This window comes from Diospyros lotus, chromosome 7 (assembly GCF_014633365.1).
Source record: "Diospyros lotus cultivar Yz01 chromosome 7, ASM1463336v1, whole genome shotgun sequence".
Classification (NCBI taxonomy): Eukaryota; Viridiplantae; Streptophyta; class Magnoliopsida; order Ericales; family Ebenaceae; genus Diospyros; species Diospyros lotus.
In genome coordinates, this window is record NC_068344.1 from 17,923,965 (window position 1) to 17,947,385 (window position 23,421).

General features: G+C 41.8%; 1 protein-coding gene and 1 long non-coding RNA gene across 2 annotated transcripts in view; one reads left to right on the forward strand and one right to left on the reverse strand.

Moving 5' to 3' along the window:
• LOC127805950 (uncharacterized) overlaps positions 1 to 23,421 on the forward strand; it is a 58,170-nt gene that overhangs the window by 29,158 nt on the left and 5,591 nt on the right. The gene's annotated exons all lie outside the window — the stretch shown is intronic.
• On the reverse strand, positions 12,356 to 22,658 carry LOC127805951 (uncharacterized). The gene is made up of 3 exons (XR_008024244.1): positions 21,957 to 22,658; positions 21,675 to 21,759; positions 12,356 to 12,587 (listed from the first exon to the last, which is right to left on the reverse strand). It is a non-coding gene; the product is annotated as an uncharacterized LOC127805951 (long non-coding RNA).

Below are 23,421 nucleotides of genomic sequence, written 5' to 3' on the forward strand. Positions count from 1 at the left end.
CTCTAGTGGTGGTTGTAAAAGTGATCCTTCGACTTGAGGTCACCATTGTGTCTTGCTCGTGGATTTTTGTACTTTGACACTATTAAGGAAGCATCTTAATAAGGGGTGTGAGTGCGGTAGTGATTGGATATGCTATGAATCATGCGAAGGCTGTGCATGAGGCAAGACAAGATTCATTGACCCATAATTTGGGGAGATATGTCTCATGGGCCCTTAGGGGAAATATAACTTGCAAGTCTATAGCCATAGCCAGATAGGGATCCTATGGAAGCTATACTTTCAAAGAATGAAAGAAATATTATAATCAGACACTGAATGGGATTGACACACAATCCATATCCCCACTTGATTGAGATGCTTTAAACTGATAAAGGGATTGAATTGCATGTGAAGACTATCACTAAAAGGCAATAATCATAAATTGATCATTCTACCAATTAAGGGTCATGATGCATTGCTATACTCCGCTCATGGTCTATGGCTATATTTGATAAAGTCACAAGTAATAAGGGTTTGCAATTACAAGGTAATGGTGAGCTCAATTAGGATTGTGGAATCCTAATGAGGAGCTAGAGTTCTAAAATATTAGTAGTTAATATTTTAGAACTTATAATAAATTAGTCTTTTAATTAAGTTTGTCACAATTCACCTGATAAACTAGTCGAACTAGGCTACCCAAATTAAGGGCTTGGGTTTTGGTGGATTGTTTCTTAATTAATCTATGGGCTTATTTATGAAAATAACCTAAGGATATTGGGTGGGTTAAGGAGCTTAATGGGCTATTTTAAAGTGTTTAAAAATAAGGCCTAATGGGTTGTTTTAAAGTATTTAAAACATAAAGCCCAAGAATGAGAATAAAAGAACGGTCCAATTCTATGTTTTACAATGTTTAAAACATCACCTTAAAATACCATGCGGCTCAAAACCTCAATTAGGGTTTTGTGCCTAAGAGTTATAAATAGTCCTTATGTAGTTCCTTTTGTCTCTTAATGTATACCTCTCTTAGCTATTGATGTCGTTGGACGTGAATGTGTGAAAGCTCCCACCTCTCCCTCTTGAGCTAACACTCTTCTGTCCTTAGGGAAGTCGTCCCCTTCAAGGTTCTTGGATTGCAAGCTCGCATGGATACCATTAGAGGCCAAGAACTTGAAAGACTTTGTGATTACCACTTTTTGGCATTGGATCTTCACATCAAGAGGTAATCCTTTTCCATTCTTTTATAATATGTTCCTTAGGAGAGATCCTAAAGGTATTCATAGTTATTTTTTTTTTTATTGTGTTATGATCCGTAAATACCTTCACAGGTAGACTCCCATACCTCCACGGTAGTATTCATCACAACCAAGGTCACAGATACATATTCCTATGGCTGAGAAGTTGTATGCAGAAAGGCATTAGAACTCAAGGAAGAGATAGTGGGGAGCACTACCTCCTCTAAGGATGTTCAGAGGCCACCACAAGATTCTAATCCTAGAGCCCTTCCAGGTTCTTGGAGTTCAAAAATTAAGAAGCTTATTGAGGAAGCTTTTGAGAAAAAAATGGAAGGGATAGTGCACAGTGATAGGTAGCCATAGAGAGTCCCATTTTCCGAGGACATATTGAGCCATACCCTTTCTCCCAAGTTTAAGCTTCTACAGTTGCCTAAGTTCGATGGAAGAGATCCCATTCTCCACGCACAATGGTTTGAATCACTAATCCGTTTCCATAAGTGGAGTGATGTCACCATGTGCTTGGCATTCCCTCAGTCTTTGATCGAGTACGCTCATGCCTTGTTTAGTGAGCTTTCCACCAGCCACATCATATCATATGAGAAGTTGTGTGCATAGTTTATTACAACCTTCACAACTAATGCCTTGTGGAAGAAAGACCCCACTTTCCTTCTTAGCATTTTCCAAGGGCCCAAGGAGACATTGAGGTAGTATATTAACTACTTTTGGAATGCTATCCTAGAGGTCCAAGATTTGTCGGTTGGTGTAACAGTATCTACTTTTCTATAGGGGACTATTCTTTTCATACTAAGGGAATCCCTAGCTCTTAACCAACCTATAATGTTGGCTGATTTGTTTGCCTAAGCCAATAGATACGTGGTACAATTGGACATTCTGCACACTTGTGAGTCCCCACCAGAGCAGTAAGATAAAGGGATAAAGAAAAAGGTAAGACCAACTAGTGATGATTATGGCTGACCTAAGCTCTAGGTGTATGCACTACCCCCTACCCATTTCCAAACTTAAACCGCTCTCTCTAATTCCTGCGTAGCCATCCTCTCATTTGTGGCGCATACTGGCCTTATCAGCTTCCCTCCGCCTTCTAATAGACCAATAAGCTAATATCTAGTCTTTTTTCTAGTTTCATCATTGTTTAGGCCATGTAATGAAGGAATGATGATCCCTTTGTGATTAGATTGAAGGGTTGGCTAGAGAGGGTGAACTGGTTAGTTCCTCCTAGATCCGCCTAGGCAGGCCTAAGAGCAACAAAAGGGGGTTGTGTTATAGCAATTTGTGAGAACAAGACAAGCCTCTCATAACAAACTATAGTCAATGGAGAGGGGGACCTTGAGGTTATTATATCTGTCGTAACACTAGAAGAGACCTCAAGTGGGAGAAATGTCTACACCCCCTATAGACAATGAGCTAACACGAGAGCACATCCATGGCATCTCTAGCAGGAAACCTTAACTAGTGATTCTTCATCAACAAGGAAGGCATATGCGCTAGGACCTTTATGTGGATTTAGTGGCTTATGAGAAATTTAATGAAAAACCTATAGGATTTACTCCTACAAATCAGGGGAATGTGCTTATACCCCATGATGACCCCTTTATTATTTCTATTGTGATTGTGAAGCATCCAATTAACTAGATTCTCATGGATAGTGGTAGTTCTATCAATTTAATTTATTGGAATTTCTTTAAGCAGATACATCTTGCTCATGATCGCTTTAAAGCCCTTATCTTCTCCTTAGTACATCTTTACTAGCAAGGTAATACTTGTGATGGGTTCTATACAGCTACTAATAACACTAGGTATGCACCTCCAAAGTGTCACCAACTAGGTGAATTTTATGGTAATATAAACGTTGTCCAAGGTGTATAATGTTATTCTGGGGAGATCACTCGTCAATAACATGAGGACAACAATCCATCCCAAGTATCTTTTGATAAAGCTCCCAACTCCTAATGGAGTAGGGTAGGTCTAAGGTGATTAGAAGAAGGCATAGATCTATTATGTCTTGTCCACAAAGAGTGATTTATTCGTGAGGTCCACTACCCTGATTGGCTCATCAATGTGGTGATGGTGAAAAATCCTAATAAAAAATGGCGAGTAAGTGTGGACTTCATTGATTTGAATAAAGCATGCTTGAATGATTCTTGTCCCCTTCCATGCATTGAACTTTTGGTGAATGACACTTCAGGTTATCACATGTTGAGCTTTTTGGACACTTTTTCAAGGTACCTGACACTGTGATGACCTCTTTCATTACTGAAACAAGGACATATTGTTAAAAGGTTATGCCCTTTGGGCTAAAGAATGCGGGGGTAACTTATCAATGAATGATTAAAAAAATGTTCAAGGACTTGTCAGGAACCACCATGGAGGCTTATTTCAATGATTGGTGGTCAAGAGCCACCATAAGTAGCCATACATGGAGAAACTTACATGAGTGTTTGCAGTGTGCCATTAGTATAACATGCTGCTTAATCCAAACAAGGGTGCCTTAGTTATCTTATTACACAACACGAAATTAAAGAAAACCCGAAAAAGATTCAAGTCGTACTGGATATGCAATCTTCCTTCACTATGAAAGAGGTTTAACAGCTAATCGGTTGTTTTGTATCCCTTAGCCTTTTTTTCTCTAAGTTTGCTAAAAAAAGCCTGCCATTCTTCCATATGCTCAAAAGGAGAAGAGATTTTCAGCCGAATGACAGTTGTGAGTAAGCATTTCAGGCACTGAAAGACTACCTCCAAGAAAGACAACTACCGACTAGACCAGAGACTAGAGAGCCATTGTATCTTTATCTGGGGGCTAGTCATGCAATGCCATTAAGAAAAACAAATCAAGTGGACTGACCTATGCATTATGTGAGTTGAGTACTTCTTGGGGAAGATATGTATTATCTATATGCTAAAAGAATGGCCTTTGTACTTGTTGCGGCTGTGAGAAAACTTAGGCCATACTTTCAAGACCACACCATCGTGGTACTTATTGACCAACCCTTACTCAAGATTCTACAACGGCTTGAATGTTATAGCCAACTTACCAAGTGGGCCATCGAACTTAGTGAATATGATCTTCACTTTGAGCTTCGTAAAGCTATAAAGGGTTAGGCATTGGTGGACTTCATAGTCGAATGCACTCACATGCCAAAATCTGAGGTAGTGTCTCCACCTAAGTGGATGTTATTTGTGGATGGAGCTTTAAATGTATAGGGCAATGGAGCATGTATTGTTCTGATTTCTCTTGAGGGTGAAGTTCTAGAATACTCTTTGCAGTTTACTTTTCCTAATTCTAATAACTTCACAAAGTATGAAGCCCTCATCGTAGGATTAGCTATTGATAAGAAGTTAGAAGTGCAAAAAGTGATAGCCCACAATGACTCTCAACTTGTGGTACAATAATTTTAGGGTACTTATAAGGCCAAAGATCCAACACTTACCCAGTACCTTCAAAACCTTCAAGAGTTGGCCCACTCATGTCCTAATTTTCAACTAATCTAGATTAATCGTGCTTTCAATCAACATGTTGAAACCTTCTTTAAATTGGCTGTGATAAAAGACACTCTAGGGCACTTGATTCATATGGAAATCCTACAGAGGCCTAGCATTGAAGAAGGTGGGGACAGGATGGCAAGGCGGTTTATTGAGATAACAGATGATTGAAGGTCACCTATTCTATGGTATTTACTCATTAGGGAGCTTCTTGCTAATTTGGAGGCTCTCATCCGAAGCCTCATGTAATACACTAAATCAAAATAAGAAATATATCGAAATATTTCATATTTTGTGATGAAAGAGTCAAGTTTAAGGATTTAGAAGAAAGTTTAAGCATTTTAAACAGTCAAATCGACTGTAGGGAATGCCCTAGAGTGTAAATGTCTAAGAAAAATGACATGGTATTGACGAGCATTCCAAGATAGGATTTATGGTATTAAAAGAAATTGTAACCGATACTGTTTTCGGTATAGTTGTGATTCAGACTGGAAAATCGAACGATCGTAAGGAACCTTTGAGAAATTAATAGAACCCTAAAGGGGCTCTAGTTTTACGTAAGGATCAGCCCTGAAGTGGTTTTGAGATGAAACAAAAGTCCTGTGAGGGGATAGAGGTGGAAGCATCCTTATCGAGTAAGTTTTGGAGTTATTAATTTTGCATTTTAAGTATCATAATGCAAATTAATTTGATATTTGAGGGTATAATTGCAATTAGAGAAATGCCCAAATGAAAGGAAGGAGAAATTTGGGGTTTAATTTGTGATTTTCTCTAGATTATACTATAATATATATATATGTGCATGTCAATGCGCGCGTGTGTGTGTGGTGGCCATATTGTGAAGCGTATTAGCTAAGTCTTCTTCGAGAGTGGTGACCAAGGCACTTGAGGCGGTGGGTTTCCTATAAATAGGGGAGCATTTGAGAGCAAATGAAAAATGGAAATGAAGAAGAAAGCAAGCAATGGCCAAGATTGGGAGAGGAAGCAACCGACATGATGGAGCTGGGCAGTTGTGCAGCAAGCTCGATAGCAAGAGTGGTCGATGATTAGTGGCCAGAGGCGGCCGGAATGGGCTGTAGGGGCTAACAGCGGTGGTTCGATAAAGCAGTAACGACCAATGGGCCTGCGGAGAAGGGCAGGCGGAGTTGGGCATGGCGAAGGTTCTGTTCGCGCGCAGTGAGGAAGAATGAGGAAGAAAAAAGAAAAAAAAGAATAGAAAAGAAAAATAAAGAAAATAGGAAAAAATATGAGAAAAATAGGAAAAAGCTTCTGAAAATTTCAGAAAATTATAGGGAATTTATTTAAGGCTAGAGGAGCATGTTAAAGCCAAGAAATTGTCCAAAAACATGTTTTGAGGTCAGAGCACGCATACTGAGAAAGCTTGAGAGGCTAAATTAAGGTCAGTGATTTTTCTTAGAAATTATTTTATGAATTGTGGTAGTGGAAAAATGTTTGAGGAATTATTTAGTCTAGAATTATTAAGGAAAAAATGGAAGAAATAAAGGAAATTATGAGAAAATTAGGAAAAAAATATAGAATATTGATATCCTTGAATAAATATGATGGTCAGGGTACGTTGAGGTTTCGAATTAAGTACGTTAGAAGCCTAGCAAGAGAATTAAGATATTTTGAGATGCGTTCGAGGTAAGTGGTTCTACCCTAAACCAAGTTTTATGTAAATGATTTTATCATTTTGTTATGCTTTAATGTGAATATGTCATGTAGATTGCATTTACATGTTATAATGAAATGTGCATATGTTCACGATGATATTGTTGAACATGTATCACATTTGTTTGAGAGTACGGGCCGGCATCACTACTCTACCAAGGATGCACCCATACACCTTGGTATAGTAAGGAAGCTGTAAAAATGAAGAGCAGTATTAAGATGCAGTTAGCTCAAACGAAAGGAAAAAGAATAAGGAAATTTTGCATATTGCTTCTATACACGAAATATGATTTTTCGTACCCTTAGATGATTCATCATCTAAGTTGGACTTTGTCCCTAGAATATTTAAACATTCTAGATGGAGATTGTAGTAGAAACGAGAATGAAAGATGCATGTAATGGCACTTAGCAAAGTGTATGATATATCGGCTATATGATTATATAGCCTATGTATTTAAGTTATGCTACTTTGAATTCTAAACGTTTTGAAGAATGATGATAGATAACCTTATATTATGGTTAATGTTAAAGATTAAGGTTCGATTTTTAGCTTTAGCATTTGATGTTTATGATGATTCTCATTCGAGATAGATCAATGAAAATTTTGGGATAGATATGAGGAATGATATGGTTAGCATTAGTTTTGAATAAAAAAAAATTATTATCCCATAATTGTGGGTGTTACACCTCATACAACATATAGTCATACTTTATTCTGTCAGTGTAGGTTCTCTAAACCCAATCAAATTAGGCATATTGTACATTAACAATTGCAATCATATTTATTATTGAATAAAGAGTTATCTAATTTCACAAGAAGTCATTTTTTTAGTTTTTTCTTATTATTGTAATAACTGGATGATACTGGATAGAAGTCTATGTGATGTATACTGTGATTAATCTATAAAGATGTGAGATGATGCATCACAATTTGTAGACATCATTAAATGTCCCTAGTCATAACAATGTGAAGAATGGACACTAACAATTGCGTTAAGACTTGTATGTATTATGTTTTTACTATCTGATAGCATTGGCGGTCTCACACCCATCGGTATGGAGATTCCTAGATAAGTACATAGGTGACTAATGTAGGAGAACATATCATTGGCCATGACTTTCCATGAGAATTCATTTTGTTTATATGTTCATGGAATTCTCACACGAGATGGGGTACCTTGTCCAAATCCCAAATCATGAATGGTCTAAATTTCTAATCTCCAATAACCTTTACAAGACCCAATATTACATCCTGGCTATTTCATTCTCTAAGTCAACATTTGAGCTAACCCACTTGACTCATTCCCATGAATCGTTTCTGTGAGGTACCCTAACCTCAATCCTCACAACATCTATTTCGAGATCCCTATTCTCAAAATTAATCTTCAAAATCCTCAAACTTGATTCTCTACAACACTTATTAAATCTTCCTAAATTCAACATCCCTAGGATCCTCGATCCAAACCGAATTATTCCTAACTCAATCATTCTTGATAATTACCAGTTATCCCATTACTCAACATAAGGATTTCAACTATTGACTCCCAACTAATAGTTTTTAAGTTTCCAATGAAATCTATAATCCTCAAATAACCTTCGCTCTGATACCAATTGTAACACCCCGTTTTCCCAGGGCGGTAGATAACGTAAGATTTCTAGGATATTTTTTTTTCCCAACAGAAACTCAACACATAAACTGTTCCCCAACAATCCGGTTACACATTCTCAGTATATCAACTTATAATCATTAATAAACTAAGATAGGTAAATCATCTCAAATGCGGAAGGTAGATTGAAACCTCGAATGGTATACAACTGAAACCATCTTATTCATAGCCTTAAAATCAAACCAACATTTTACATGACGTCATCAAAATAAACAACATAATTGGAAATGACATACTATAAACTATCCATTAATTGCTGTCACTCCTTGGCAATCCCTTTTCCTTTTGCACTGTTGCCTTCACCTTAAACGTTTGAATATTCTAGGGACATAATCCATATTAGATGATGAATCATCTAAGTGAGAGTTTAAAACATATTTTCATAAATGTATGCAAGATATGAACAAACTGATACAACCCAACAAGCCTTAGCCTAAGAGAATCCCATACAGTGCTTAACCCAACCATGGGGAAAGAGCAATCTCTGTAAAGGCAACATTGACACAACACGGTCCTAGTTTAAGAGAGGCAAGGTTAACGCATCTCTCCAACACCTCGAGAACAATCGTTACCACTCTTGGCCTATGAGGGTCACATTAACGTAGGAACCCAGCTCACCACAATCACGTTAGGGATTACGTTCCCACTCAAAAGCATTTAGGAACCACTACTGATTCCCAACTCATGTCCCATATGGGCACCCATCGTCCTAGTGTCACTTCCTTGGCCATACAGCCCAGCACGGAACCCTAGGTGGCTATCTCGGTAAGCACACCAACACAAGATACCCTTATATGTTATTTCGACAACACCCTTGGGGAATTATGGCTACACTATCCAAACAACATCCCAGGCTGACATCCCATATGAACGACACAAAATGCATGACAATGCCACATATTACAATTCAATGCATCATATAAACAATATTTTATAAAATACATCGCACATGTATAAAACATTTTGGGATGAACCTCCCATATGAAACCAACTGTCTCCGATTACCGTTTGCATGCAACAAAACCATTTTGCATGAAATCACAACACATTTAGGTAAAACAAATACCAAGTTTTTAGGATAGAACTACTCATAATAAAACCAAATTTTGGGGGCAAACACTCACCTTGAACGTATACAAATTGCCTCAATCCTCGTGTACGACCTCGATTTGTGTGTCAATCTCTAAAAACCTGTACTTATACTCAATCTCGAGCCATGATACTCCCTAAACATCATATTTATTTAAAGGAATATCAAAATCTATTTTTGCTTAATTTTTCCTAATTTCCTCTATTTTTCTCCTACTTTTCACCTCGATAATTCCAAAATAATTATCTCTTCAAACATTTTCCCAAATTTTTCAATACAATAATTCCTAAAATAATTTTAGAAAAATTTTGAAACAAATTCCAAAAATACCCTTGGTCCCACGCGCCTAGAGCGTGTCTACCCATGAAAGATTGCGCGTACAGCCCATGCGCCGATCTTCTTCCTCGCTTCCGGTCGCCAACAATTCCTTCGATGCCATATCTGAGCACACCCCCTTGAAGCCCTCACTTAGTCGATCCAAATGGCACCTTTGGCTGCCTAAAAAGTCACTGGAAAAATGCCCCAAACGGGTAGTTGTAGGCGCAGCTCCGTAGTCCGCCTCGCGTTTTTAGCCAAGCTTCGAATAGCTTCCAAACGTGCTTCAAACTGCACCAAATTTTTCAGATTTTATCCTTGATCCCTCGAGAACGAAATTTCCCTATTCCTTTCCCTTCAAGTCACTCCCAAATGTGAGTAATTTGTGTGCCAAGTCTCAGTTGAAAATCTAGCTATTTATAAACAAAATCCAGTCATTTTTCAACCAATCAGAGACCAAGGCTTGGCCCCCAAGCTTCCCCACGCCGTATACAACCTTCCCGAGCCCTCCCTAAGTCGTCCCATCGCCAGAAAATGGCTCCATGTGTGGCGGAAATGCAATGGCCATTTTTTTGCAGGTTTCACACCTAAGTTTGCTTTATTACACTTCAGCCCCTTTGTTTCTTCCAATCTTAGATTACCCCTTTCCTTGAGGCCCCCTGATCTTTCTAACAATACCACTAAGGCCCACAAGTTTTGTACTCTTCATTTCATCTTTGAAATTTTTGAAAAATTACCCTTTTGACCTCTCTCGGGCAAAATTAGTAAATTACACTTTGGCTCGATTGATTGTTTTGACCCTAAATCCCTTCGTTTCAACCCCATATCGCTTGAGGGTTGTTTCATATGTAAAATTTAGGTTCTCAAAATACTCTGTTGACTTTTCAAAAGTTTTCTATGTTAATTCGATTTTTCAACCTAATCCATAGTTGTACCAGAAAAAGTTCTCGATCCAATTTCTTTTGACATCTAAAATCATGCCTCGAATCACTTGTCAATACTATTCCATTTTTCTAAAACATCTAGGGTCCGAGGCACCCTCTATGGTCAATTCGGTCATTTAAAACTGTGATAGTGTACCCAATAGCCCTATTCTTCCAAAAATTTCACTTATACCCTTCATAAAATGCCATTTATAACCTCAAGAATTTCTTGAGTATTACATAGATGGTAGTGTTGTGGGAAACACCCTAATTCCCATCACATCGTAGGGTGATATGCTCTGCTCCCACTCGTTGGCTTATCGTTCAATTGCACGAATAAAGTTACCAAACTTGAACTGTAAGTTCATATCCCACATCAAACTATTAGTAAGTTGTTGCCAATCATCATTTATATATTTTCTTGCAAATAAAACTTGTTTCTCAGACATTCCCTACAAGTTTGCTCTTATAGTATTTCGAAACACTCGGTTTACTCGACATAAAAAAGCTTATAACTCTCTCATCCTTGTGTTGGTCACCCCCCATCAGGATAAGCAACTCTTGCTCCCATTACATAAAAAAGAGATCTACGAGCAGAGTAAAGGGTTATGGGTTCAGCATACAAATACTTGAACTTTCGGAGTCCATGGTGGCATTCAGTTATGTACATACAAAATCAAAGGTTAGGCCTATAACCAAAGTAAATCACTTTCCCCTACAGAGGCCCAAATCCAAGGACACTCACATATCCCACTGCTTGCCTATATCAAGAACTCATTTCCTAAGCAAGCCCAATTGAAAAAACTTGCCTATATAGGGGAATAATTTCTTTTCTAGTTAAGACCTACCTCGTCCCAAGTATGCATCCACAATCACCACACACTTCTCTTGGAAACCTCAAATTTTCCTCAACGCACCAACACCTTCTACCCATCTATGTGATTAGTGGGGAAAAAGGAGGTGAGTCCTGAGACTTAGTAAAGGCAATATGTAATGCAATAAATTAATATTCATGAAAACATAGATAAAAGTGAAGTGAACCATGCATGCAGGCTTGTCCACCGCACCCTAACCCAAATTTTGGTGGCCTCTAGCGGTTCTTTTTAGGACCCCATCTCGAGACTCACATGGTTAAAAATCCATAGCCTCATGCCTAGGTATTCCCTCAACATCACATGTAAATCATGACAAATAATTTACACACAAAACATATTAAACCCTTACTAAAATTAATTAACCACCTGCCTCATTAGACTGTCAAACACGCTACGATTGAATCCCAAAATTCCCTTAACAAATAAATTAAATAATCTAAGGCTATAGAATTAATTAAACGCAATCATTATCATATGTTTTCTTATTTTTTTTTGTATTTTATTTACTTACTATTATTCGCCGAAATTGCTACTTCTTTTACTACCATTTGCCCGAAATTTCAACAGTGTTTCCTTAATTTTTTACTATTTTCACACCTTATTTGCTCCTATTCATAGGCAATCAGAGGGGTAAATTGGGTGGCCAAATTGGCCTTTGAAAGTGGTGAAATTTAGCCTGAAAATATGCAAAATTGAAGCAGCTTGGCAGTTAAGGCAGGAGAGACTCCTAGTGCACGCTACACGGTGCCACCCAATGGTTGCACATGTGTAACGACCCGCTCCCACTTAAGGGCGCCACCGGTAAATAATCGACCGGATTACTCACTCGACGAACCACAACTGAAGGGTTGGACTATGTTTCAACAGGAAACGCCCTAGGTGGGAACTAGGCTTCGTCCTTCCCTTCGCTCCACTCAGGAATCACCCCAACTCAAACAAGAAAGCACAGTGGACCGAGACTCGAAACCCAAGTGAGCTTCACATTTCTTTAGCTCGCCTCATAGCAAGCCAAAGATGACCCAGGCACAAAGCTAGCAAACAAACACTTCGCTGAGTATTGGGGATTTATGAGAACATACCTCGCTGATCTTTACTCGGTCCGAACTTGGCTTCAACAACTCAAGCCACATATAAATCACGCAAACTCACAATCATCTATTACACTGTTATGATTACAACAACTAGATACCTCTAAGGCTCAATAACGCTTACATTCAAACACATGAATACATATAAGAAAATACCAAAGAATACACATCCACACATCTCGGGCAACGATGTTAGTTGTCACAACAGCCTCCTAGCACCATCCCTGCTTGCATCTGGACTTGCAACATCTACACATGAGGTAAAACCTCATGAGTCATAAAGACTCGGTAAGGGTGTAATGCATGTAAATATGAATATAACCATGTTTATGTATGCCAAATGCATGCAAATGAGGCTAGGCTCATTCATCCTCACAACCCACCAAGGTTTGAGGCACCAACCTATCAACCCCCACAACACTAGTTCTCCATATGGCCATAGGTCCACTAGATCTCACATCACGCAAGTGATAACCACTACATGCAAATGCAACATAAAAATATTATCAAACATATTTACCAACTTGCAAGGCCACTTCCACATGGGGCCATCCCTTACCTGGTTAGAAGCCTCATCTCTGCCTCGGCACGAACACCAACCTGAACCTTAAGTTCCTCTAGGATCACTGCCTTCCCGATTGAACCTAGAGGCAAACACACAAAACCCCAACTCCATTAACATCCAGAACCAATGCCCTCAACTACACCGTATACAGCAAAACCACCTGACAACAACTCAACAAAAACAACCCCAACCATGGCATAAACCAACCAACTATTCACCTTTCATTATCTCTCATAATGAAAATAACTAGAAAATAATTAAATTAATTTACCTCAACTAATCTGAGGGAGAAAACCGACCAAATGCTCACACCGGCCTTGCCTTCTTAATTGCCATCATGCGCCCAATGCTCTAATTTCAAGCCTCTGGCATGCTCCTCGAGTCCCAAAATAATTTCCAGACTTTTCCCATTTTTTCTGAAATTTTTCGGGATTTTCCCCTATTTTCTCCTTTATTTCCAGATATATTTTATTTTCTTCTCCTCTTCCTCACCTGCTTCTCCCTTCTCCCGCGCGGCTCCTTCTTCTTCCTTGCACGACCGACCTGCGATCGAACCAACGCACCAGCAGGCCACCAGCCACTGCCGTCGCTTGCTTCTGGCCAATAGCTGGCTGCTCCTCGTCGTGCGACCCTAGACCATGGCTGCCATCGGCGCGAATTGCCATGGCTGGACCTCCCGAGCGCACTACCACTACCATGGCTATGCCTTGCTCGCGTCTCCAGCACCTCCGCCTAGCTTTTGGTCGCCGCTTCAAGCCGTTGCCGACCACCACCCCAGCCAACCATCGACCAACCGCCTCACGCAAGCCACCATGCGCTGTCGACGCCACCATTGGGTGCTGCTATCTCCTTCACCACTCGGCGCCTTCGTCGCTGGTTTCTTCTTCCAGCCATCGGCTTGTTCTCCTTCTCTTGATCTCTCTCAGCTATTTCTTGATCTCTCTCAGCTCTCACTCTCGGCCAAAATGCCTCATTCTCCCTCCCTCTCTGATTTTGAAATATCAGAGGCAAACACTTAGAGGAAGATTCCTCTCACGCGCACACACATATATACATATATATATATAATACACAAATTAAATTAATTCCCCAATTTCACATTAATCCCACTTAAGGAATTTTAATTACACTTGGGAATTTTTGATAATATCATTTGGGCTCTCCAAGACCTAAATTAATTACGCTCAAGCCACTTAGATTTTTTATTTTCCCAAAATTAATCATCGGTATTTAGTCGATAAAGGTCGATTTTGTCCCTACACCTACACGAGACTTCTATTCTACCCGAAAACGCCTAAGGGTTGCTTTACTCACAAAATCGGACCACCCCTAGGGTCCCCTCAACTTCCCGGAGGTTCCCTACAGCCATTCGGTATCGACACTCATTCGGGGTTATACAAAATTTATTCTGAAAATTATTCCCGATCGGACTGCTTCTAGCGTCATAAACCTCGACTCGAGACGCTCATCAATCTCTTGCCCTCTTCCCTGAACATCCAAGTCTCGGGGCACTCTTTGCTACCAATTCGGTAATTTATTAATTAATTACTCGAAATCGAGCATTAGGCTTTCCGGACCACTTGAGGTCCTTCCAAAATAATCGAAAATTATTTATTTTCAATACCATGTGATACCGGGTATTACATTCCACCCCCCTTAAAGAATTTCACCCTCGAAATTCACTTTACCATACACTCATGCCCAAGACAATCACATTATTGGGCTACAGGCCAAATTATCATGCTCGAGAATCTCATAGCCTAACCATTTCCCACCTTTACCTCAAGCTGTACCCACCTCAAGGCTTCGCTTAGGCTTTTGGTCCTCTGACACTCGAGGACATTCATCAATCGAATATCCACTTTGGCCTCCCTCCAAATCGCCCCACTGGTCGCTGGTCAAGCCTTATTGCAACGATGTCCATTTCTTATTGGCTTTCCTCTGCCTCGAAGCATTGCTTTGCAGTTTATTTTCCATTTCCCTTCAACCAAATACAACATGCGTTAACATTGCATCACTAATTAGTCTACTACGATTTTACGCCAATCACACACACTGCAACGTTTCCTATTGCCAAACACACATAGCCACAATTTTATGCTGGTCTAACCAGCAACGTCTTAGCACTGATCATCAGCCGTAATGTCTCTTTTAGTGCCCACAAGACACTCTGACACCCATTCCACCACGGCATACTGCCATTTATTACAAGCGTGCATAGTTTGAGTCGATCCTCATGGCAACCTCTCATTACCGATCAACTAACCATGCTAGCACTACATGAGAAGCAACCATTTGGCCTACCCAGCCAACTTTGATCATTTCAAATATGGCCTATTACCTTGACCAGCCGACCCTCATTTATCGATACGGTTATGTATAATTGACATACCCAACATTATGCCGGGCAACTTCATATTGCAATCATACGCGCGCTACCCGAGTCCACCTCGAGCTTGGCGATGCACGCACCATTACATTCTCACCTCGAGCTTAACCATGCTCGAGCCACAACCTTCTCCCAACCAGGGGTTCTTTGCATAAGCACACAAAGATACTTAGGCATTCCTTTTTGGCCGATACTACTCACCAGTAGGGGTCTCATATCCATACCAGGAAACTCTTCACTGAACAAACCCCTTCAATTCTTGACCCAATTTCGGCTTTCACCATCATGCTCCAGGCTAGGGCTTACCTTGGCTGTTAAGCCCTACCCCGAGTCAGGGATCCTACCATCACGCTTAAAGGCGTGGAACCATTAACCGACCCTCATCATCACCCATGGTGCATAGCATAAGTGATCAGCTCATTAGCATCTGCACAATCACTTATTACATCGTACATGTAGGATGCCTAGAGCCTTTGGTCCCTCATTATAACAAGCTAACATGGTTACACCCCCACCCTTGTAGCGATCTTCTAGCCAAATTCACTCGCCCAGCTTCAATTCCATCAGGACCTTTCAAATCCCACCATTTCTCGACAAGCTCTCATATTCTAGAGGCACAAAACTTTTCAGCCACCTTAAATCAGATTCATTCTCAATTCACATTAAACACCTAACTTATACCATACATGATGGTTCCCCTTATCCTCCTCGACAAGGACAACACCATGACAGCAACAAATTTCCCTCCACAATCGTTGCATCTCAAATTTCACAGGCACCAGCCTTTATGGCCATTCATACTCGACTTCAAGGTCCTACCATGCACAATGGTTACCTTTAACCTTCCTGACAACATCTTTTCGTTGACAGCGACGATGACACCACCATGTCATCTCAAAAGACTCGTTGCTCCTTGAATCTCATTAGTCATCGCAACCAGAACGACCCCACTCTTAGGCCGCCTTCCTCATATCACTTTACTATACTTATAGTAGCTAGCTAATTCCCTAAGAGACTCAGGCTTCTCCCAGACTTCTTATAACCTTTGCTTCAATCAGCTCACACCACTTGGTGAGCAACCACATTGGCTCTAATGCCACCATTATCGGCTAAGACGACCTCTTGCTATCGCTTGGCACCACATCCAAACTCAACCGAGTCTCCAAAGCCACTTACACCACCTACTAACTACTCTCACGACGTCGCATGACCATGGCCAGCTGTCGCTCGCCACTACTACTATCACCAATTGGCACATTTGGTCGCCATCGGCTACCCTTAGCCGATCACCAATCGACTCCACTAGTTGTTTTCCTTCACACCCATTAACCTTTAACCACGAGGCTAAATCTTATCAATTGCCCCCATACCAAGGCATCCCTCTAGCTGTATCACTCATAGCTATCAGATGATCTCATCACCTAATCACCATTCCTGGAAACCAATCTCGATTAGCTATAGCCAAATCACCCAGCTCAACCAACACCACAACCTTTCTCCATGCATTACACTTACAATCATTAACTATGACTTCGACTTAAACTCTACCCACTGGAAATCACCCACTACCACTCATGTGGAACCCACACTTTCACTCGATGCCGTAGGACTCACATTCCTACTCAGGCACTTGCCATCATGCTGGTTTTCGCCGGGTGATCCATCATGTTAGAGTTGTAGTGCATTACGAAGTTCATCTAGTGTTGCTGCCCTATGCTCAACCTTCATTGGGAGAACATCTCAAGTTCTACCTAGGCCACATTTCAACACTACCATCTATAACCCTCGCTATGGAGTAACACTCATTCAAGTAGCATAATTTTGCCCTGACCAACCATCTTCTATAACACTTGGATCTCTTTCTCAAAATCCGCCGGGTCTAGCCACCAGGACCTTCTGAACCTTTATATACACGGAAATCAATAAGGCTTTATATCACAGTCCTCGAGTCTCACGCTCTCACCACTGCCATCAGGTGCAACCACCTAGCAACTAATCATGTGTCAACAACTAGAAACCCATCCAGGGCTACATGGGGATACTTCCTCATTTTCGCATCGACACAATCAGGACTAACACTAGACTGTGCAATTGTGAGCCTTCAAGGATTTCGAACCGTGCCTTATCCACTTGTTCAGCCTGCCACAACTCACATCACAGGATTAGAGATCCCTATACTTGAAACTTTTGCACGCTTCAATAATCCCATCTCATGGTTGGCCTCCCAATTCATAGGTCTCGCCCTCCACAGCACTTACATAACATCCTGGAGCCATTTACCAGCTCCACCAATCAACCCATCTTCTCGCATTATCGCAAGGTTACACTAGGTCTATCATCTCAATTTACCAGATCCATTTCGATTGAATTCAACCACAACTGCATTAGCATCCTTTAGCAAGGAGCATCACCACACATCTTGTTATCACACCACAAGATATCGCCCACTCGATTAAGAAATCTTTTGCTATTATGACAATAAAGGCACTACTACGATACTTTAACCCTTATGAAAATTTAGGTCTGACCCAAACATAACCTACAACATACCCTAGGTTTTCGGCGTCTAATCGTCTCCACCACAGATGGATTACTCCACACAGAGGGCTGCAGTCTGTCCTGTGAACCAACTATCTATATCCAGTGGTCCTTAGCATTACACCCGTCAACAGTAGGCATCAACTGCAGCGTTATTTCCATGCTAGTCTCGTTTCTTTTCCCCGGGTTTCTTTCTCAAACATCTCAGGACACTACAACACCTTAACATTCGCTAAACCGCCTCAACACCGCTTATTACTTGCAGCTGCATTGTGGAACTGACTACAACTTTTGTCACCCCTACTATGCATCTCACAACTCTTTCGCCCTTAACCATTTGCATAATCACTGCGTTGCCCTATGCTTTAGGCAAGCCAACACTTGGTCATCATTACCGTGTCACTCCCATACACTGGCCCAACACTAGTTCCCCATCATGTTGCCCTATGCTTCGGAGAGTCAACACCTGGTCATCGTTACCATGTCACTCCCACACACTGGCCCAACACTAGTTCCCCATCGTGCTGCCCTATGCTTCGGAGAGCCAACACCTAATCATCATTATTGTGTTGCTCCCTTACACTAGCCCAACAACAGTTCCCAATAGCATGGCTTAGGTCCAACACTGATTTGCTTCGCACCCTGTAGTGTGACTCCAAGCCTTCCGGTCCAACCTTTGATATCGAACCAGGCATGGCTACCCTGCCACGCTCACAGCCATTCTTCCCACCAAGCATCCTACTCGGCAACTAATCTATTAGATCATTACCACGTTCCACGATTCCTACCTAGTACTACTCTACATATCCTTTCCCTTGTAGGAGACTCTCGGTCTCACCTGACCAAATTTCCTAACGTGATACTCTAGATCTTCGGCATCTGACCGTCACCTGCAGTTCACTAAGTTGCTCAGGCCCATAGGCCACTTGCCATCAACGCGAGCCAACTCATTAGTCCTCTGCCACACGGTCCATAGCATCAGATTTGTCACATCGAACCTTGCACCCATAGCATCAAAGCTACTTAAAGCCTCTTTAAGCCACGATGGTTCCACCACCATCTTACCAAAGCCATCTTACTTGGTTATCCTTGCCTTGATAACCTCAAGCTCATACCATGAGCCTCGCTCCTTAAGACTCTGCATCTCTTACCACCTAAGAGAATCTCAAACCACTTCACCTCTTGGGGCCTCATAATCTTACCCCACAAGATCATACCTCACGGCTTCCAATCAATATTTGAAAGTTCCATCTTTCCTTAAGAATGGATCCAAGTCTATTGGATTCACTTCACCACTCTGCTTATCCTAGAACTTGATTATCAATGATCTCTCAATCCATAACCGACATGCTAAGCCTACCTCAAGCTCTGGCACCCATAACCATAGAGCACTTACATTTACCCTCTAGGTCAATCGAGACCTCCCGTCTCTCTTTGCACACCTGTGAATGCATTCAGTCACTATACCCAGCTTGGCCTTCCAGCACGCCTCGCCCAGGCTCCCATGACTTGGAATTTCAACTTCGGGGCCTCCACATTACTCACCATGCCCCTACCCACTCGGCATCCAAAGTTGGCATTTCTTGTGCGCGTATAGCCCATGGATGTCCTGTTGCCACACACTCATCGCCCTCGGCCCACAGACCCTTTCATACCCTTCATTGGGTGACCTCATCGTCTCCCATCAAGGGTCTCGTGACCCTAGGCATCATCCTCGACCCCAAGCATCACAATAAGGGTCTATTCACCTCTCATCTCCCGACCTTAAGCGTCTCACCAGACCCAAGCATCATAATGAGAGTTTTGATTGGCCCCTCATCCATCAATCACATGAATGGTCTTTTGGCCCTTCACAACTAGGACTTCTAACCCAATGGCTCTCACATGCATATCAACGTATGCCCAACTCCTTAATCCCCAATCTGGATTCCCCTGGATTTCAGCTCGACCTACTTGGGATTTTCATCTCATACAAACACCCGCTAGGGTTCACTTGCCACACACCTATCATTCCTAAGGATAGACCTTGTATCATCATGAAACCAACTAGGGTCCACTCATACCTTAGGCACATCCCCTTCTGGATCATCATAACAATACGATCACATTGCATCACATATATCTAGCATCCTGACTCCCTTCAAAGTCCTTTCGGATTCTACTTACGTCATGCCTTCACTGGCCATGACATGCAAATGCATTACATGCACACTCCCTGTAGAGCTTCACTGCAATTAACCTTACCCCCTTCCTGAGGCTCGCCACCTAGCCCGCTGACGACTCATTTCCTTTAGCCTCGAACAAACTCCCACTTTAGCTCACTCTATCTCAAGCGCACAAGGCTTACAACACCACTTACAAGGGGCAACTCTATTCTCTCGAACAGGCTCAGCAAATCCCTGACATAGGGACGCTCCACTAATCCCCTCTCGGACTAGTCATGCCTCGGCTTCGTGTCCCCACACGAGCCTCAACACTTCAATCTCAAGGAGTTCCCATCCTTAAAACATACCATACACCCAAATTCCAATATTCAGGTTTTCCTGACACCGACACCCCCACTTGGGTTTCCGGTTCCTCTTACTCGACTTGTATACCCCTTACAGGCATATCATCTCAACCCAGGGTATTTTTCTCATTGCTAGAGTAGGAATATTCGAGCATACCCGCAAAGCCATCACAGGCCTCAACACCTTAACCCCATCCCTTAGGGTCCTTAGACCATATGTCCAGCTTTCAAGGTTATCGGATCAGTTTCACATCAAAATCTCGAGACCACCAACCAACTGTTCTCGATCCCAACTCAACAGCAAGGACATTCCGACTTACATCCAAATCATGCCAGACAATCCTCAACTCAAAACTCTGGCAATCGCTAACATCAATCACTTAATCGACCATACATAACATTCCAACACGCTAGCCTTCCCCACTCATATAGTTAGCCATGCTCTGATACCAACTGTAACAACCCGCTCACACTTACGGGCGCCACCAGTAAATAATCGACCGGATTACTCACCCGACGAACCACAACTGAAGGGTTAGACTATGTTTCAACAAGAAAAGCCCTAGGTGGGAACTAGGCTTCGTCCTTCCCTTCGCTCCACTCAGGAATCGGTCCCAACTCAAACAAGAAAGCACAGCGGACCGAGACCTGAAACCCAAGTGAGCTTCACATTTCTTTAGCTCATCTCATAGCAGGCCAAAGATGACCCAGGCACAAAGCTAGCAAACAAACACTTCGCTGAGTATTGGGGATTTATGAGAACATACCTCGCTAATCTTTACTCCGTCCGAACTTGGCTTCAACAACTCAAGCCACATATAAATCATGCAAACTCACAATCATCTATCACACTGTTATGATTACAACAACTAGATACCTCTAGGGCTCAATGACGCTTACATTCAAACACATGAATACATATAAGAAAATACCGAAGACTACACATCCACACATCTCGGGCAACGATGCTAGTTGCCACAACAGCCTCCCAACACCATCCTTGCTTGCATCTGGACTTGCAACATCTACACATGAGGTAAAACCTCATGAGTCATAAAGACTCAGTAAGGGTGCAATGCATGTAAATATGAATATAACCATGTTTATGTATGCCAAATGCATGCAAATGAGGCTAGGCCTATTCATCCTCACAACCCACCAAGGTTTGAGGCATCAACCTATCAACCCCCACAACACTAGTCCTCCATATGGCCATAGGTTCACTAGATCTCATATCATGCTAGTGATAACCACTACATGCAAATGCAACATAAAAACATTATCAAACATATTTACCAACTCACAAGGCCACCTCCACATGGGGCCATCCCTTACTTGGTTCGAAGCCTCATCTCTGCCTCGGCACAAACTCCAGCCTGAACCTTAAGTTCCTCTAGGATCACTGCCTTCCCGGTCGAATCTAGAGGCAAACACACAAAACCCCAACTCCATTAACATCTGACATTCAACCAATGCCCTCAACTACATCGTATACAACAAAATCACCCAACAACAACTCAACAAAAACAACCCCAACCATGGCATAAACCAACCAACTATTCACCTTTCATTATCTCCCATAATGAAAATAATTAGAAAATAATTAAATTAATTTACCTCAACTAATCTGGAGGAGAAAATCGGACAAACGCCCACACCGGCCTTGCCTTCTTGACTGCCATCATGCGCCCAATGCTCTGATTTCAAGCCTCTGGCATGCTCCTCGAGTCCCGAAATAATTTTTAGACTTTTCCCCTTTTTTCCTGAAATTTTTCGAGATTTTCCCCCTATTTTCTCCTTTATTTCTAGATTTCTTTTATATTTTATTTTCTTTTATTTTTTTTTATTTTCTTCTCTTCTTCCTCACCTGCTTCTCCCTTCTCCCGCGCAGCTCCTTCTTCTTCCTCGCGCGGCCGACCTACGCACGAACCAGAGCACCAGCCGCTGTTGTCGCCTGCCTCCGGCCAATAGCTGGCCACTTCTCATCGCGCGACCCCTGGCCATGGCTGCCATCGGCGTGAACTGCCATGGCTGGACCTCCCCGAGCGCACCACCGCTGCCATGGCTGCCCCCTGCCTGCATCTCCAGCACCTCCACCCAGCTTCTGGCTGCGGCTTCAGGGCATTGCAGACCACCACCCTAGCCAGCCATCAGCCAACCGCCTCACGCGAGCCACCGCGCGCTGCTGGAGCCACCATTGGGCGCTGCTATCTCTTTCACCACTCAGCCATGGCTTCCTTTACCGCTAGCTTCTTCTTCCAGCCATCGGCTTGTTCTCCTTCTCTCGATCTCTCTCAACTCTCTCTCGATCTCTCTTAGCTCTCGCTCTCGGCCAAAATGCCTCATTCTCCCTCCCTATCTGATTTTGAAATATCAGAGGTAAACACTTAGAAGCTTCAACGAAGCTTCCTCTCAAACACACACACATATATACATATATATAGTACACAAATTAAATTAATTCCCCAATTTCACATTAATCCCACTTAAGGAATTTTAATTACACTTGGAAATTTTTGATAATATCATTTGAGCCCTCCAAGACCTAAATTAATTATGCTCAAGCCACTTAGATTCTTTATTTTTCCAAAATTAATTACCGGCATTTACTCGATAAAGGCCGATTTTGTCCCTACGCCTATACATCTATTCCACCCGAAAACGCCTAAGGGTTTCTTTACTCACAAAATCGGACCACCCCTAAGGTCCCCTCAGCTTCTCGAAGGTCTCCTGTAGCCATTCGATACTGACACCTATTCGGGGTTATACAAAATTTATTCCAAAAATTATTCTCAATCGGACTATTTCTAGCGTCATAAACCTCGCCTCGAGACGCTCATCAATCTCTTGCCCTTTTTCCTGGACATCCAAGTCTCGAGGCACTCTTTGCTGCTAATTCGGCAATTTATTAATTAATTACTCAAAATCGACTATTGGGCTTTCCGGACCACTCGAGGTCCTTTCAAAATAATCAAAAATTATTTATTTTCAATACCATGTAATACCGAGTATTACAACATGGCTGCAGCGTGGTCCCCCTAAAAGGGCGTCGTTTGATGCCTTGCTTGGTTGGAAAAATTCC